At 44.1% G+C, this 18,549-nt stretch overlaps 1 long non-coding RNA gene across 1 annotated transcript; it reads left to right on the top strand.

The window, feature by feature from the left end:
• The first annotated feature begins 2,247 nt into the window (after nt 1–2,247).
• Nucleotides 2,248–17,774, top strand: LOC109026680 (uncharacterized). The gene is made up of 2 exons (XR_008678875.2): nt 2,248–5,346; nt 16,006–17,774. It is a non-coding gene; the product is annotated as an uncharacterized lncRNA (long non-coding RNA).
• The last annotated feature ends 775 nt before the right edge of the window (nt 17,775–18,549 follow it).

Genomic DNA, 18,549 nt, shown 5'->3' on the forward strand with positions numbered 1-18,549 from the left:
TGCTGGAATCAGGTAATGTGAGTCCTCCAACATTTTTACTCTTTTTCAAAATAATTTGGCTATTTTAGGTCCTTTGCATGTCCATACAGATTTTAGACTCAGCTTGTCAGTTTCTACCCAAAAATGTCTGATTGAGATTCTATTGAACCTATATCTTAATTTGGGGATAATTAGTATGTTAGCAATATTGAATCTTCTAACCTACATTTACTTAGTCTTCATTAATTTATCTCATCAATATTTTGTAGTTTTCAGTGCACAGGCTTTGCACACATTTTGTTAAATTTCCCTGTAAGGATTTCATATTTTTATATTTTTCATTTTGTAAATGTTAATTTAAAGGAATAAGACACCCTCTTTTTTTCTTCCTTTTTTTCTGTTTTTTTTATTTTTATTTTTTTTTTATAGAGACAAGGTCCCACTATTTTGCCCAGGCTGGTCTCGAACTCCTGGGCTCAAGCAGTCCTCCCACCTCAGCCTCTCAAAGTGCTGGGATTACAGGCAGGAGCCACCACACCTGGCCAGATACCCTCATTAGATTTTTGTGTCTATTCTGATTTCTTTAAAGTAACATTTACTTTAATAAATGTTACTGTATAAACATATAGCATTAATATAAAATTGTTTGTTACTAGTAACATATAAATACAATTAACTTTTTAGATTGCCCTCTTACCCTGTGACCTTGTTAAATTCACTAATTCTAGCAGCCGCTTTTGTGTATTTGGTAAGATTTTCTACATAGACAATCATGCCACAGGTAAATAGAACCCATTTTACTGTTTCCTTTCCAAGCTGCATGCTTGTTTTGTTTTTTTTTTTCTTGCTTTATTGCATTGGCTAGGTCCTCATGCATAATAGTGAAGAGAAGTAATGAGAGTAAACACCCTTGCCTTGTTTCTTGTCTTAGTGGGAAACCATTTGGTCTTTCACCCTTAAGTATAATGTAAGCTGTAGTTTTTTTGTAGATGCCTTTTATCAGGTTGAAATCTATTTCTGTTTTGAGTGTTTTTATCATGAACCGTTGATGAATCTTGTCAAATGCTTTTTTCCTCATCTTTTGAGATTATCATATGGTTTTTCTTTTTCAGCCCGTTAATATGATGAATTACACTGATTCAGTTTCAAATGTCCAACCAAGCTTGCACTCCAGAGATGAAGCCCACTTGATCACATGGATTATTCTTTTAATATATGATGGATACGACTTGCTGTTCTTTTGTTGAGGATTTTTGTGTTTATGTTAATGAGGATATTATTTGTAGTTTTCTTTTCTTGTAATGTTTTTGTCTTTGTTCAGTGTCAGAGTAATGCCAACTTCATAAAGTGAGCTGGGAAGTACTCCCTCATTTTCTCTTTTCTGTGAAAGAATTGTATAGAATTGATGTTATTTCTTCCTTAAGTGTTGAGTAGAATTCACTTGCAAAGCCATCTGAGGTTGATATCTTCTTTGGGAATGACTTTAGCTATAAATTCAATTTATTTAACAGATATAGGGCTATTAAGGTTATTTAATTTTTTTCTTGAATGAGCTTTAGTGTCCTGTGTTTTTCAAGGAATTTTTCCATTTTATTTAAGTTTTTAGATTTGTTGGCATAAAGTTATCCCAATATTTCCTTAGAAGTTGTGACTTTTACTGCATATAAAACATACCTCAATAAAGCTTATATATATATATATATATATATATATATATATATATATATATATATATATATATGAATTATTTCTGGCCAGGTACAGTGGCTCATGCCTGTAATCCCAGCACTTTGGGAGGCAGAGGCAGGTGGATCACCTGAGATCAGGTGTTCCAGACCAGCCTGGCCAACATGGGAAACCTGTCTCTACTAAAAATACAAAAATTAGCCAGGTGTGGTGGCGTGCACCTGTAATCCCAGCTACTTAGGAGGCTGAGACAGAAGAATCGCTTGAATCCGGGAGGTGGAGGTTGCAGTGAGCTGAGATTGCACCACTGCACTCCAGCCTGGGCAACAGACTGAGACTCCCTCTCAAAAAAAAAAAAAAAAAATCCCTTTTTATCTAAAGGATCTGTAGTGAAGTCCCCTCTTTCATTTCTAATATTGGTAATTTGTGGGTTTTTTTTTTTGTTTTTGTTTTTGAGATGGAATCTCGCTCTGTCACCCAGGCTGGAGTGCAATGGTGCAATCTCAGCTCACTGCAACCTCTGCCTCCCGGGTTCAAGTGATTCTCCTGCCTCAGCCTCCCAAATAGCTGGGACGACAGGTGCCCACCACCATGCCCGGCTAATTTTTGTATTTTTAGTAGAGACGGGGTTTCACCATGTTGGCCAGGATGGTCTCGATCTCTTGACCTTGTGATCCACCCGCCTCAACCTCCCAAAGTGTTGGGATTACAGGCGTGAGCCACAGGGCCCGGCCTTGTGTGTTCTCTTTTTTCTTAATTTGGTTAGAGATTTATCAGTGTTATTGATCATCTCAAAAAACTAGTTTTTGGTTTCATCATTATCTTCATATTTTGTTTTCTATTCATTGATTTCTGTACTTTTGCTTATTATTTCCTTTTTCTGCTTACTTTGGCTTTCGTTGCCTTTCTCTAGTTCTCATTTGAGACCTTTCTTTTTTTCTTATATAATTTTTAATGCTATAAATTTTGCTTTAAACATTTCCTTAATTCCACAATTTTCCTTGCGTTATGTTTTTATTATTATTCTGGTAAAAATATTTCCTAGTGATATTTGTGATTTCTTCTTTGACTCATTGGTGTTTAGAAGTGAGTTAACTTCTAGAGACATTTGGGGTCCTTTCTAGATTAGTTGTTGTTGCAGATTCCTAATTTATGACTGTTGTGGTCTGGAAACACTCTGCAAGATATTGATCTTTTGAAATCTGTTGAGACAAGCATGTGGCCTGTCCTGACGAATGTTTCACATACAGTTGGAAAGAGTGTGCGTTCTGAAGTTGTTGCTGATTATTTTCTCTAAGTGTCAATTCAGTTTAGTTCGTAGTGTCATTTGAATCTCCTGTATACCTTTTTCTTTTTGTCTACTTGTTCTGTTACTGAGAACAGCGTGTTAAAATCTCCAGCTATTATTGTAGATTTTCTGTTTTTCCCTTTGGTTTTACTAGTTTTTGTTCATATATTTTGGCATTCTGTTATTAGATGTGTATACGTTTGTAATTGTTGTCTCTTCCTGTTGTATTGAGCAGGAACTATCCTTTTTGTCTTATAATACTCATTCTATTGAAGAATATTTTGTGTGCTATTAATACAGCTACTACAGGCCATGTGCAGTGTGGCTCGTGCCTGTAATCCCAGCACTTTGAGAAGCCAAGGCAGGAGGATTGCTTGAGGCCAGGAGTTTGAGACCAGCCTGGGCAACACAGTGAGACTCCCATCTCTAAAAAAAAAAAAATGTTTAGGACATCAGCCAAGCATAATGACATATGCCTGTGGGTCCTACAGAGGAAGCCCAAGCAGGAGGCAGCTGAAGCAGGAGGATCTACATAGGAGGCTGAAGTGGATAGCTTGAATCTAAGAGTCGGAGGTTACAGTGAACTCTGATCACACCACTGCACTCCAGACTGAACAACAACAGAACAAGGCCCTGTCTTAAAACACACATGCAGAGCCAGGCACAGTGGCTCATGCCTGTAATCCCAGCACTTTGGGAGGCTGAGGTGGGCAGATCACAAGGTCAGGAGTTCGAGACCATCCTGGCTAACACGGTGAAACCCCGTCTCTACTAAAAATAGAAAAATTAGCCGGACGTGGTGGCGGGCACCTGTAATCCGAGCTACTCAGGAGGCTGAGGCAAGAGAATGGCGTGAACCCAGGAGGTGGAGCTTGCAGTGAGCTGAGATCATGCCATTGCACTCCAGCTGGGTGACAGAGCAAGACTCTGTCTAAAAAAAAAAAAAAAGCACACACGCACACTCAGCTATGATGGCTTTCTTATGCTAGCTGTTTGCGTGGTATATTATTGTCCATCCTTAAATTTTAATTTCCACCTCTTTCTGTCTCTTGAAGACAACATAAGGTTGGTTCTTGCTTTCTTAAGTCAGTCTGACCATTTGTGCCTTTTGCTTGGGATACTTCATTTATGTTTGATGCAATTATTTAAATGGTTATAGTTACATGATATTCTCTATCTGTCTCATCTGTGTTTTGTTCCTCAGTTTATTCTTTCTTGCCTTCTTATTCATTCACTAATGTTATATTTTCTTTGGACATATTTTTCTTCATTCATTGGTGGAAGTAAATTTCCATATCATTATTTTATCCATTAACGCCAAGCTGCACCGTGTTTGTTCAAATTTACATTCCCACCTAGGTCCCTTTCTCAGTTACCTGTTTCAATCTTTTAACTTTTGGGTTTTTTTTAAATTTTATGTTTCTCTATAGTTTTCTGGTTATATCCATTCTATCTCCTTCTATATATTCTTATTTTATAAGTGGTGGGCAACAAGCATGCCCACAGACATGACGCGAAGCAGAAAGCTGGCCGTGAGAGTGACGAGAGGAGGCCTATCCCTGCTGCCTTGCCCTGGAGCTGCTCCTCTGGTAGCTTGAATCCATTTCTTTCACATCCAGTCTTCATCCCTCAGCAACCCAACTGGAGCCACTCAAGACCCATGAGCCAGATGGATGACCATCGTTATTCTGGGGCAGGCAGCAGCTTCCAAGAAGATGGCCTTGCAATTCCAGGTCACGACTGCCTGCTGCCTTCAGAGGAACGACTCACCACAAATCCAGATTCTGCTGTGCGTGGCCGTCAAATGTGAGGCCATCTGGGGACGTGTCACGGGGACTGGGGTGGACATAAGTCACCTTTCTAGCTACCTGTTGGATAAGCTTTCTATATTTGATGAAAAGTAGTACCTGACTTCCGGACCTGGAGTTTGAAGCTCAGTTTCCAGCTGCCCTGAAACATGCTTGGGAGACTGACTTGGAAGACAGAACGGCAAGGAAGCGGCGTCTCAGCGTCACTTCCTGCGGGGAGGGGCAGCGTTAGGCGTCTTCTGAGGCTGACTTCTCAGCAGAGGATCCCTGTGCCTGAGGCCGCGGTGCCCAGAGGTGCCAGGTGGGGCGGGGGATATGGTAACTGGGAAACATAGCCCCAAGCCCAGTTACCGCCCCTCTTAGCTAGGTAGCGAGGATTCAGTAGTTTGCAGGACTGTGCCTGACACTGTGCCCGGGCGTGGTCTGGGCAGTCTCTTCACATCATCCGCGAAGGCATCTGGGCTTTTTCCTGTCTGTCAGCGGATGACTCCTTCCTCCGTCGTCCCTCCATGCGTGCGGCCATCTTTTGTCGCGTGCCTACACTATCGATGTCAGGCTGGGGACGCACAGGACCGACCGAGCATGGTGAGATCTAGAATTTATGCCTCATTCAGTTAATGTTCTTTAGATATTTGTTCAACATTTATTTGGTAAGAAGTGGGTAAAAGTTTCCACTGATAAAGACCTTACACTTTCTCAGTAACCTATGTACCAGCTGTCCTTTCGCTCACATCTTTGAGCTTTTCTCCCTGTATTAGTCAGGGTTCTCTAGAGGGACAGAGCTCATAGGATAAATGTATATGGAGGGGAGTTTATTAGGAGAATTGACTCACACGATCACAGGTGAAGTCCCACAATAGGCCGAATGCAAGCTGAGGAGCCAGGAAGCCAGTCCAAGTCCCCAAACCTCAAATGTAGGGAAGCTGACAACACAGCCGTGTCTGTGGCCAAAGGCCCAGGAGCCCCGGGCAAACCACTGGTGTAAGTCCAAGAGTCCCAGAGCTGAAGAGCTTGGAGTCTGATGTTTGAGGGCAGGAAGCATCCAGCACGGGAGAAAGATGGAGGCTGAGGCCGTAAGACTCAGCCGGTCCAGTCCTTCCACGTTCCCCTGCCTGCTTTTATTCTGGCCGTGCTGGCAGCTGATTAGACGGTGCCCACCAGGATTGAGGGTGAGTCTGCCTTTCCCAGCCCACTGACTCAAATGTTAATCTCCGTTGGCAACATCCTCACAGACACACCCAGGATCAATATTTTGCATCCTTCAATCCAATCAAGTTGACACTCAATATTAACCATCACACTCCCCAGCTCAAAAAAGCAGAGAAAGAACACAACTCGACTTTGTCAGGAGTGTTTGTGAGCAGAACTTGCTTAGGATTGCAGGGGTACGGTGGTTTCTAGGTCCACAGCACCTCCGGAGAAATTTCCATTATCTTTACTCCTGCCACGCATCCCTCCCAGCCTCAGGAAGACGGGCCTCCCACCTCTCAACCCCACTGTTCAGTCTTCCCAGCTCCTCCTTTCTGGATTTCCCTCAGGTCTCCTCCCGTCCCCTCCGTAATGCACGGCAGCTCAGCTCTGTCCTCCCAGCTCCTGTCTTCAAGCTTGAGCAGCTCCCTCCAGCATCTCCAGGTCATCAGACACCACCTTAGAAAGTTGTGGGGATATTTTTTAAATGGATTTTTCTTTTGTGAGTTCAAGTTTAAGGGAGTCGGATTACTCGCTAGTTTTTCTATTTCTGCGTAACAAATTATCACCATTTTAGTAACTTAAAACAACACAAAGGCATTTTCTCCACTTTCTTTTTTTTCTTTTTTCTTTTTTTTTTTTTTTTTTTTTTTTTGGTTTGAGACGGCGTCTTGCTCTGTCACCAGGCTGGAGTGCAGTGGCACCATCTCGGCTCACTGCAACCTCCACCTCCCAGGTTCAAGTGATTCTCCTGCCTCAGCCTCCCGAGTAGCTGGGATTACAGGCACCCACCACCATGCCCAGCTAATTTTTGTATTTCTGGTGGAGACAGGGTTTCACCATGTTGGCTAGGCTGGTGTCAAACTCCTGACCTCAGGTGATCCACCTGTCTCGGCCTCCCAGAGTGCTGGGATTCCAGGCATGAGCCACCATGCTCGGCCCTCTCTCCACTTTCTATGGGGTCGGTTGGGTCCTCTGCCCCTTGCACCTCCAGGCCAAAATTAAGGCGTCGCCCAGAGCTGTGATCTCATCTGAGGCACAAGGGTCTCTTCCAGGGTTGTTCTGGTTGTTGATTTGTCAACGATCAGTTGTAGGGCCGAGGCCCTCACCCCTTCCAGAAGTCACCACCCTTCCCAGGTGGCCCACACGGGCCAGTCTGCGTCCTTCCTGCTCCTGCTTCTGCTCGCTCCTCTCAGGGCTCACCTGATGAGGTCAGGCCCACCAGAGGAGCCCAGGAGCCAGTGTGTGCTGGAGTCGACGTGCATTGGCTCCCGGAGTGGAAAGCTGCACTGCCAGGAGTTTTGCTGTTAGATACAGACATTGCTGAAAAGTAAATGATACGCACTTACAATGAAATAAAGCTTACTTAAAACATAGGTAATAAATACTCGAAGCCATTACTTTCTAATTATTTTACTACATTTTACATCGCCTGCATTCCTGAGATCACTAACATCAGCTGTATCTGTAAGGGGTAAAAGCTGTAATGGGCTACCACGGTCTCTTCCTAGCACCATGTTCAGTGACTTTTTGTGTGTGGCTCCAAGTTGGCCATGAGGGGGGCATTTACACCACAGAAATTGGCAAATGCTACAAATGCAGGCTGGGTTGTTGCTTTATTGACTGTCTAGATTTAATGAAGTTATGGGAAAATATGAGTAATGTAGATTAAATTTAAACGTGTGTTGTGGCTGTAACCATTACATTGTGAATACTACCAAAAATCAGGGAAATGTTCTTCCAGTATTAGAAAGTGACTCAGGAGAGGCACTCATGTCATTGATGAAGTGACGTTCCAATGTCTTTGTGATTTCAGTTACCTTTTACTTATTAACATAAATGAAAGTATGAACCACGTTCAACTCAGAACTGCACTGTTCATTAATAATGTGAGGAAGCTCTCTGCTGGGTCAGATGATAATCAGGCATTTATTCAAAGCCTGTTTCTGTGACACCATTATTGGTGATACAATTATAAAAACCGAGAGTGGCCCAGGTGCAGTGGCTCACGGCTGTAATCCCAGCACTTTGGGAGACTCAGGTGGGCAGATCACTGGAGGTCAGGAGTTTGAGACCAGCCTGGCCAACATGGCAAAACCCCGTCTCTACTAAAACTACAAAAATTAGTCAGGTGTGGTGGTGCGCACCTGTAATCCCAGCTACTTGGGAGGCTGAGGCAGGAGAATTGCTTGAACCCAGGGGCCAGAGGTTGCAGTGAGCCAAGATCGAGCCACTGCACTCCAGCCTGGGTGACAGAGTGGGGCTCCGTCTCAAAACCAAACAAAACCAAACAAAAAACTGAGAGTGGATTTTGTAAGAAACAGCAAGTCACACTGGAGTGATAGGTACAAAACAAAAAACAGATAAGAATTTTAGCTTAAAATATATGGTTTTGTTTGTTTTTTTTTTTTTTTTGAGACGGAGTCTCGCTTTGTCACCCAGGCTGGAGTGCAGTGGCGCAATCTCGGCTCACTGCAAGCTCCGCCTCCCGGGTTCACGCCGTTCTCCTGCCTCAGCCTCCCGAGTCGCTGGGACTACAGGCGCTTGCCACCACGCCTGGCTAATTTTTTGTATTTTTAGTAGAGATGGGGTTTCACTGTGTTAGCCAGGATGGTCTTGATCCCCTGACCTCGTGATCTGCCTGCCTCTGCCCCCCCAAAGTGCTGGGATTACAGGCGTGAGCTACCGCGCCTGGCCTATTATTTCTAAAATTATATGAAGAAATTACTGATGGAAATTTTTACGTTAAACTCTCAAATAGTAGCATGGATTTTAATAACATAAAATTATTTTTGAAATTTTTATCCCTAACCCACCAAGAAAACAGAATAACTTATGTTTTTTGTTTTTTGTTTTTTGTTTTTTGTTTTTTTTTTGAGACGGAGTCTCGCTCTGTCACCCAGGCTGGAGTGCAGTGGCGCGATCTCGGCTCACTGCAAGCTCCGCCTCCCGGGTTCACGCCATTCTCCTGCCTCAGCCTCCCGAGTAGCTGGGACTACAGGCGCCCGCCACTACGCCCGGCTAACTTTTTGTATTTTTAGTAGAGTTGGGGTTTCACCTTGGTCTCGATCTCCTGACCTCGTGATCCGCCCGCCTCGGCCTCCCAAAGTGCTGGGATTACAGGCAACTTATGTTTTTTAAGTGTGACAATGGTAAAAACAGAAAAGAATCCTGGTGCCCTTCACTCATGCACTTGCTTATTGACTTGTTACTGTCAGGCAGCCAGGGGTTGCTCTAGGCCTTGGGGTACAGCAGTTTGCAAAATGACAGGGCTCCTGCTCACTGGAGGAGCGTGGTGGGAGAGATGGAGATGAATCACATCTTCACAAAAATACCCAGTTACAAACTGTTAAGTCCAGCTGCTGAGACATACAGGAGCACATGGCAGGGGATGCTGTTTCATGGGGGCTGGGTGGCGTCCCCTTCGCACATGTGTCCCTAAGCCTCAGCCCTTGATTCTGTCCCTTCTGTCTACACTCACTCCCTTGGTGACCTCATCTAGTTTCTTCTTTCTTTCTTTCTTTCTTTTCTTCCTTCCTTCCTTCCTTTCTTTTTCTTTCTTTCTTCCTTCTTTTTTCTTTCTTTCTTTCTTTCTTTCTTTCTTTCTTTCTTTCTTCCTTTCTTCCTTCTTTCTTTCTTTCATTCTTTCAACATTTGAAGGTTTTTTTTTTTCTTTAGCTTTTAAGTTCAAGGGTACCTGTGCAGGATGTGCAGGTTTGTTTCATGGGTAAATGTGTGCCATGGTGGCTTGCTACACAAACCATCCCATCCCCTAGGTAAGAAGCCCGGTATCCATTAGCTATTCCTCCTGATGCTCTCCCTCGCCCTACCTGCCACCACCCTCCAACAGGCCCCAGTGTGTATTGTTGCCCCCCACCCCGTGTCCATGCATTCTCATCATTCAGCTCCCACTTGTAAGTGAGAATACGTGGTGTTTGGTTTTCTGTTCCTACATTAGTTTGCTGAGGATAATGGCTTCCAGCTCCATCCAGGTCCCTGCAAAAGGACATGATCTCATTCCTTTTGATGGCTGCATAGTATTCCATGGTATAAATGTACCACATTTTCTTTATCCAGTCTATCGTCAGTGGTCATTTAGGTTGATTTCATGTCTTTGCTATTGTGAATAGTGCTGCAATGAACATATGTGTGTATGTATCTTTATAATAGAATGATTTATATTCTTTCTTTTTTTTTGAGACGGAGTCTCACTCAGTCACCAGGCTGGAGTGAAGTGGCACGATCTCTGCTCACTGCAACCTCCACCTCCCGGGTTCAAGCGATTCTCCTGGCTTAGCCTCCTGAGTAGCAGGGACTACAGGTGCTTGCCACCGTGCCCAGCTAATTTTTGTATTTTTAGGAGAGACAGGGTTTCACCATGTTGTCCAGGATGGTCTTGATCTCTTGACATTGTGATCCACCCACTTCAGCCTCCCGAAGTGCTAGGATTACAGGTGTGAGCCGCTGCACCCGGCCAGAGTGATTTCTATTCTTTTGAGTATACACCCATTAATGGGGTTGCTGGGTCGAATGGTATTTCTGCCTCTAGGTCTTTGTGGAATTGCCACACTGTCTTCCACAATGGTTAAACTAATTTACACTCCCACCAACAGTGTAAAAGCGTTCCTTTTTCTCCTCAATCTTGCCAGCATCTCTTGTTTTTTGACTTCTTAATAACAGTCAGACTGGCGTGAGATGGTATCTCACTGTGGTTTTGATTTGCATTTCTCTAGTGATCAGTCATGTTCAGCTTTTTTTCATAGGTTTATTGGCCACATGTATGTTTTCTTTTGAAAAGTGTCTGTTCATGTTATTTGCCCACTTTTTAATGGAGTTGTTTTTTTCTCATAAATTTAAGTTCCTTGTAGACTCTGGATATTAGACCTTTGTCAGTTGGATAGATTGCAAAAATTTTCTCCCATTCTGTAAGTTGTCTGTTCACTCTGATGCTAGTTTCTTTTGCTGTGCAGAAGCTCTTTAGTTTAATTTGATCCCATTTGTCAATTTTTCCTTTTGCTGCTATTGCTGTTGGCATTTTGGTCATAAAATCTTTGCTCATGACTATGTCCTGAATGGTATTGCCTGAATTTTCTTCTGGATTTTTATAGTTTTGGGTTTTATAATACATTTAAGTCTTTAATCCATCTTGAGTTAATTTTTGTATAAGGTATAAAGAAGGGGTCCAGTTTCAATTTTCTGCATATGGCTAGCCAACTCTCCTAGTACAATTTATTAAATAGGGAATCCTCTCCCCATCGCTTGTTTTTGTCAGGTTTGTCAAAGATCAAATGGTTGTAGATGTGTGGTCTTATTTCTGAGTTTTCTGTTCTGTTCCATTGGTCTATGTGTCTGTTCTTCTACCAGTATCATGCCGTTTTGGTTACTGTAGCCTTCTAGTATAGTTTGAAGTTGGGTAGCATGATGCCTCCAGCTTTGTTCTTTTTGCTTAGGATTGTCTTGGCTATTTGGGTTCTTTTTTGGTTCCATGTGAACTTTAAAATAGTTTTTTTTTTTCTAATTTTGTGAAGAATGTCCATGGTGGTTAGATGGGAATAGCATTGGATCTATAAATTACTTTGGGCAGTATGGCCATTTTCATGATATTGATTCTTCCTATCCATGAGCATGGAATGTTTTTCCATTTATTTGTGTCATCTCTGATTTCTTTGAGAAGTGGTTTATAGCTCTCCTTGAAGAGGTCCTTCACTTCCCTTGTTAGCTGTATTCCTAGGCATATTTTTTTTGTGGCAATTGTGAATGGGAGTTCATTCATGATTTGGTTCTCTGCTTGCCTGTTGTTGGTATATAGGAATGCTAGAGATTTTTGCACTTTGATTTTGTATCCTGAGACTTTGCTGAAGTTGTTTATCAGTTTAAGAGGGTTTGGGGCTGAGACGATAGGTTTTTCTAGATATAGAATTATGTCATCTGCAAACAAAGATAATTTGACTTCCTTTCCTCCTGTTTGAATACGCTTTATTTCTTTTTCTTGCCTGATTGCCCTGGTCAGAACTTCCAGTACTATGTTGATGTTGAACAGGAGTGGTGAGAGAGGGCATCCTTGTCTTGTGCTGTTTTTCAAGGGGAATGCTTCCCGCTTTTGCCCATTCAGTGTGATATTGGCTGTGAGTTTGTCATATATGGCTCTTATTATTCTGAAGTATGTTCCTTCAATACCTAGTTTATTGAGAGTTTTTAACATGAAGGGATGTTGAATTTTATCATGGCCTTTTCTGCATCTATTGAGATAAATACGTGGTTTTTGTCTTTGGTTCTGTTTATGTGATGAATCACAGTTATTGATTTGTGTATGTTGACCCAGCCTTGCATCTCTGAGATGAAGCCAACTTGATTGTGGTGGATAAGCCTTTTGATGTGCTGCTGGATTTGTTTGCCAGTATTTTATTGAGGATTTTTGCATCAATGTTTGTGAAGGATATTGGCCTCAAGTTTTCTTTTTTTCTTGTATCTCTGCCAGGTTTGGGTATCAGGATGATGCTGGCCTCACATAATGAGTTAGGAAGGAGTCCCTCCTTTTCAATTTTTTTTGAATAGATTCAGTAGAATAGTACCAGCTCTTCTTTGAACCTCTGGTAGAATTCAGTTGTGAATCTGGTCCTGGGCCTTTTTTGGTTGGTAGGCTGTTTATTATTGCCTCAATTTTAGAACTCGTTATTGGTCTATGCAGGGATTCAATTTCTTCCTGGTTCAGTCTTGGGAGGGTATATGTGTCCAGGAATGTATCCATTTCTTCTAGATTTTCTAGTTTATGTGCATAGAGGTATTTCTAGTATTATTTGATAGGTGTTTGTATTTCTGTGGGGTCAGTGGTGATATCCTCCTTATTATTTCTGATTGTGTTTATTTGATTCTTATCTCTTCTCTTCTTTATTAGTCTAGCTAATGGTCTATCTATTATATTAATTTTTTCAAAAAACCAGCTCCTGGATTCGTTGATTTTCTTGAAGGGTTTTGGGCGTCTCTATCTTTTTCAGTTCAGCTCTGATCTTGGTTATTTCTTGTCTTCTGCTAGCTTTGGGTGGGTCTTGTTTGCTCTTGGTTCTCTAGTTCTTTTAGTTGAGATGTTAGGTTGTTAACTTGAGATTTTTCTAGCTTTTCAGTGTGGGCATTTAGTGCTATAAATTTCCCTAACACTATTTTAGCTGTGTCCCAGAGATTCTGGTACATTGTCTCTTGTTCTCATTAGTTTCAAAGAACTTCTTGATTTCTGCCTTAATTTCATTATTAAGAGTCATTCAGGAGCAGGTTGTTCAGTTTCCGTGTAGTTCAGTGGTTTCGAGTGAATTTCTTAATCTTGAATTCTAATTTGATTGTACTGCGGTCTGAGAGACTATTATGATTTCAGTTCTTTTCCATCTGATGAGTTGTGTTTTGCTTCCAATTATGTGATCAATTTTAAAGTAAGTGCCAGGTGGCAATGAGACGAATGTGTATTCTGTTATTTTGGGGTGGATAATTCTGTAGGTATCTATCAGATCCACTTGATCCAGAGCTGAGTTTAGGTCCTGAATATCTTTGTTAATTTTCTGTCAGTAATCTGTCTAATATTGTCAGTGGGCTGTTAAAGTCTTCCCCTATTATTGTGTGAGAATCTAAGTCTCTTTGTAGATCTCTAAGAACTTCCTTTATGAATCTAGGTGTTCCTGTATTTGGTGCATATATATTTAGGATAGTTAGTTCTTGTTGAAATGAACCCTTTACCATTGTGTAATGCCCTTCTTTGTCTTTTTTGCTTTTTGTTGGTTTAAAGTCTGTTTTGTCGAAAAGTAGGACTGCAACCTCTATTTTTTTCTGTTTTTCATTTGCTTGGTAAATTTTTATGCATCCTTTTATTTTGAGCCTACATGTATCTTCGCATGTGAGGTGGGTCTTTTTATTTTATTATTATTATTATTTTTTTTTTTAGATGGAGTCTCGCTCCATCACCCAGGCTGGAGTGCAGTGGCATGATCTCAGCTCACTGCAAGCTCTGCTTCCCGGGTTCATGCCATTCTCCTGCCTCAGCCTCCTGAGTAGCTGGGACTACAGGCACCTGCCACCACGCCCGGCTAATTTTTTGTATTTTTTTCTGATGGGTCTTGGCTCTTTGTCCAGCTTGCTACTCTGTGTCTTTTAATTGGGGCATTTGGCCCATTTACATTTAAGGTTAATATTGTTTTGTGTGGATTTGATCCTGTCATCATGATGCTAGATGGTTATTTTGCAGACTTGCTTATGTGGTTGCCTCATAGTGTCACTGGTCTGTGTATTTCAGTGTGTCTTTATAGTGGCTGGTAACAGTTTTTCCTTTCCACATTTAGTGCTTCCTTCAGGAGTTCTTGCAAGGTAGGCTTGGTGGTGACGAATTCTCTCAGCATTTGCTCGTCTGAAAAAGATCTTATTTCTCCTTTGCTTATGACACTTGGTTTGGCTGGATATGAAATTCTGGGTTGGAAATTCTTTTCTTTAAGAATGTTGAATATTGGCCCCCAATCTCTTCTGGCTTGTAGGGTTTCCAGTGAGAGGCCCACTGTTAGTCTGATGAGTTTCCATCTGTAGGTGGCCTGGCCTTTCTCTCTGGCTGCTCTTAACACTTTTTCTTTCATTTCAACCTCGGAGAATCTGATGATTATGTGTCTTGGGGTTGATCTTCTCATAGAGTATCTTACTGGGGCTCTCTGCATTTCCTGAATTTGAATGTTGGCCTGTCTTGCTAGGTTGGGGAAGTTCTCCTGGATGATATCCTAAAGTGTGTTTTCCAATTTGGTTCCATTCTCCCCATTTCTTTCAGGTACCCCACTCAGCTGTAGGTTTGGTCTCTTTACATAATCCCGCATTTCCCAGAGGTTTTTTTCATTGCTTTTCATTCTTGTTTTTTTTTTTTTTCTGTTCTTGTCTGCCTATCTTACTTCAGAAATATAGTCTTCAGGCTCTAAGATTCTTTCTTCTACCTGGCCTATTCTGCTATGGGTACCCGTGGTTGCATTGAGAAGTTCTCAGGTTGTTTTCAGTTCCATCAGGTCAGTTGTGTTTCTCTCTAAACCGGGTATTCTGGCTGTCAGCTCCTGTACTGTCTTATCGTGATTCTTAGCTTCTTTGCATTGGGTTACAAATGCTCCTTTAGCTCAGCGAAGTTTTTTATTACCCACCTTCTGAAGCCTGCTTCTGTCAGTTCAGCCATCTGAGCCTTAGCCCAGTTCTGTACCCTTGCTGTAGAGGTGTTGCAGTCATTTGGAGGAGAAGAGGGACGCTGAGGTTTCAGCATTTTTGCATTGATTTTTCCTCATCTTTGTGGGCTTATCTACCTTCAATCTTTGAGGTTGCTAACCTTTGAATGGGGTTTTTGTGGGGACTTTTTTGCTGACGTTGTTGTTATTTTCTGTTTGTTTTCTTGTAACAGTCAGGCCACTCTACCATAAGATGGCTGCAGTTTGCTGGGGTCCACTCCAGACCCTAGTTGCCTTGGTTTTTCCCATACCTGGAGGTATCTGAGAAACAGCAAAGATGACAGCCACCTCCTTCCTCTGGAAGCTCTGTCCTGGGGCGGGTACTGACCTGTTGCCAGCCTGAACACACGTGCAGGAGGTGGCTGTAGACACCTGTTGGGGGATCTCACCTAGTCAGGAGAAATGGGATCAGGGACCTGCTTAAAGAAGCAGTCCTGGCTGGGCGCGGTGGCTCACGCCTGTAATCCCAGCAGTTTGGGAGGCCGAGGCGGGCGGATCACAAGGTCAGGAGATCGAGACCATCCTGGCTAACACAGTGAAACCTCGTCTCTACTAAAAATAGAAAAATTTAGCTGGGCGTGGTGGCGGGTGCCTGTAGTCCCAGCTACTCGGGAGGCTGAGGCAGGAGAATGGTGTGAACCCGGGAGGCGGAGCTTGCAGTGAGCCGAGATTGCGCCACGTCACCTCCAGCCTGGGCGACAGAACAAGACTCCATCTCAAAAAAAAAGAAGCAGTCCTGCTGCTTTTTCATAGAGCAGGTGTGCTGCATTTTGTTGCGGGCGGTGGCGGGGGGGTCCTTCCTCATCCAGACCATTTGTATTCTCCAAAGCTGGCAGGCTGGAATGACTAAGTCAACCAAACTGCAGAGATGGTGGCTGCCCCTCCCCACAGGAGCTCCATCCCAAGGAGAGATCAGAGCTCTATCCGTAGAACCCTGGCTGGAGTGGCTGAAGCCCCTGCAGGGAGGACCCACGCAGTGAGGAGAAGCGGATGGGATCACACTTAAAGAACCACTTTGGCAGCTGTGCTGCCTGTGGGGGACCCCTTCTCATCTGGACCACTTGTATTCTCCAAAGTCTGCAGGCTGGAACGGCTGAGTCTACCGAATTGCAGAGATGGCAGCCACCCCTGCCCTGCTGCCTGGGGGGGACCCCTTCTCATCTGGACCACTTGTATTCTCCAAAGTCTGCAGGCTGGAACGGCTGAGTCTACCGAATTGCAGAGATGGCAGCCACCCCTGCCCTGCTGCCTGTGGGGGACCCCTTCTCATCTGGACCACTTGTATTCTCCAAAGTCTGCAGGCTGGAACGGCTGAGTCTACCGAATTGCAGAGATGGCAGCCACCCCTGCCCTGCTGCCTGTGGGGGACCCCTTGTCATCTGGACCACTTGTATTCTCCAAAGTCTGCAGGCTGCAACGGCTGAGTCTACCGAATTGCAGAGATGGCAGCCACCCCTGCCCTGGGAACTCGGGCCCTTCTCAGGCAGAGTCCAGCCTGTTGCTGTTGGCTGGCTGGGATTCCAAGCCAGTGGGTCTTAACTTGTGATGTGCCATGGAAGTGAGGACTGCGGAATGATTCTGCTTGGCTCCATGGAGTCAGCCCTCTTCCCAGGAATCTGGAAGGATGGATTTCCCACCTTGCCAGGGATCCTGGGGCCGGAGTATGTAAAACGCCTGGGTCTCTATGTGTGGCTGAGTGGCTGCTCTGCTGAAGTTCCACAAAGTTGTGTGTATCGGGCCCAAGGCACTGGTGGTGGGGCCTCATGAAGGGATCTGCTGATACCACAGTTGCAAAGATCCATGGGAGAAGCATGATTTCCCAGCAGGGTCCACAATCACTCACCACTTCCTTGGCTGGCGCTGGAGGTTCCTTTGGCTCCGTGCCACTGCTGAGTGGGCCATTGACCCTCCCACCACTTCTTTTCATTCTCCGTGGGTCGAGTTGTTTGCCTAGTTAGTCCCAGTATGAGAACCTGGATATTTCAGTTGAAGGTGCTGGATTCACTCACCCCTTTTCATTCTTCTCTGTAAGCGCCTCAGACCGCAGCTGTTTCTAATCAGCCATCTTGGATTCACCTGAAGGTTATTTTAAAGTCATCTAGTTTCATGGCTTTAAGAAACACCTGTATTTTGGCTACTCCCAAATTCATATTTCAGCTCAGATCTTTCCCTGGGCCTCCAGATAAGACAGAGCCGTGTGTCCAACATCTCCCTCAGGGTATCCAACAGGCACCCACCCATAACATCGAAACTCAAGTGTCTGTTCTGCTCACACAGATCAGACCCACCCTGTTGTCCCCTGTTTGGGGACTGGAAACCCCAACTTTGCTCTGGCCAGAAATCTCGGGGACATCCTCTATGCCCCCCACCCACAGCCAGGCAGCAAATTCTGTGGCCTCCAACCTCGACGTGCATTGGAGCCTGACGGACCCCTGCATTTCTGACCTGGGTGCTGAAGGAGCCACCCCTCATCTTCAGTCTATTCCAAAGGAGCAGCCACAATTAGCCTTCAAAATTTTAAGTCAAGTACATCATGCTGTGCTCAAAATGGCTTTGGGCTCATTCGGAGTAAAAGCTGAAGTCACTAAAAGAGACTGAGTCACTGTGTGAGCTTGTCTCTGTCCGCCCCCAGTCCTGCGTCAGCCTCCGCCTCTGACAGCCACAGGGCTGCCCCTCCCCCTCTTCATGTCTTTACCCAAACATCGCGCAGGGAGGCCTTCTCTGACTCAAAGTGCACCCCCAGGGCCCCCAATCTCTTTTCTCAGCTCTATTTTTCCCATAAAGGAATCACTCTTGTGTTGTAGAAGTCACTTGTGTGCGATGTTTATCCTTCCCATAAGCTCTGGAAGACAGTTTTGTCTCTTTTGTTCACTGATGATCCCAGGAGGAAGAAGTGTCTAGCACAAGGCAGGTGCTCCATGAGTATTTGTGGAATGAACTAAACAGTTTAAGTAATTAGAAACCATGAATGGAACCCTTAAGCTATTTGCTAGGTTGGGCTGTGGTGAAACATCCTTCATTACCCAAATCCTTAGCACACCTGCTGCTCACCAGTGTCGCTGACGGGAGTGAGGGGTAGGGCCTGGTGTCCAGGCTGGAGGTGCTGGATTTTGTTCTGCTCACACAGATCAGACCCACCCTGTTTCCCCCTGTTTGGGGACTGGAAACCCCAACCTTGCCCTGGCCAGAAACCTCAGGGACATCTTCCGTGTACTGGGAGACTCCCAGAAAGTACTGGGAGACTGCTAGGATGTCTTGATCAGGAAAATGACGGGACCAGGTCGGTCGTTTCAGAAAAATCTCACTGGCCACAGCATGGAAGAAGGATGGGGTGGACGAGGCTGAGGCTTGGGCCATTCTTGCCCCTTGGTCT

This window comes from Gorilla gorilla, chromosome 3 (genome assembly GCF_029281585.2).
Source record: "Gorilla gorilla gorilla isolate KB3781 chromosome 3, NHGRI_mGorGor1-v2.1_pri, whole genome shotgun sequence".
In the NCBI taxonomy this organism is placed as follows: Eukaryota; Metazoa; Chordata; class Mammalia; order Primates; family Hominidae; genus Gorilla; species Gorilla gorilla.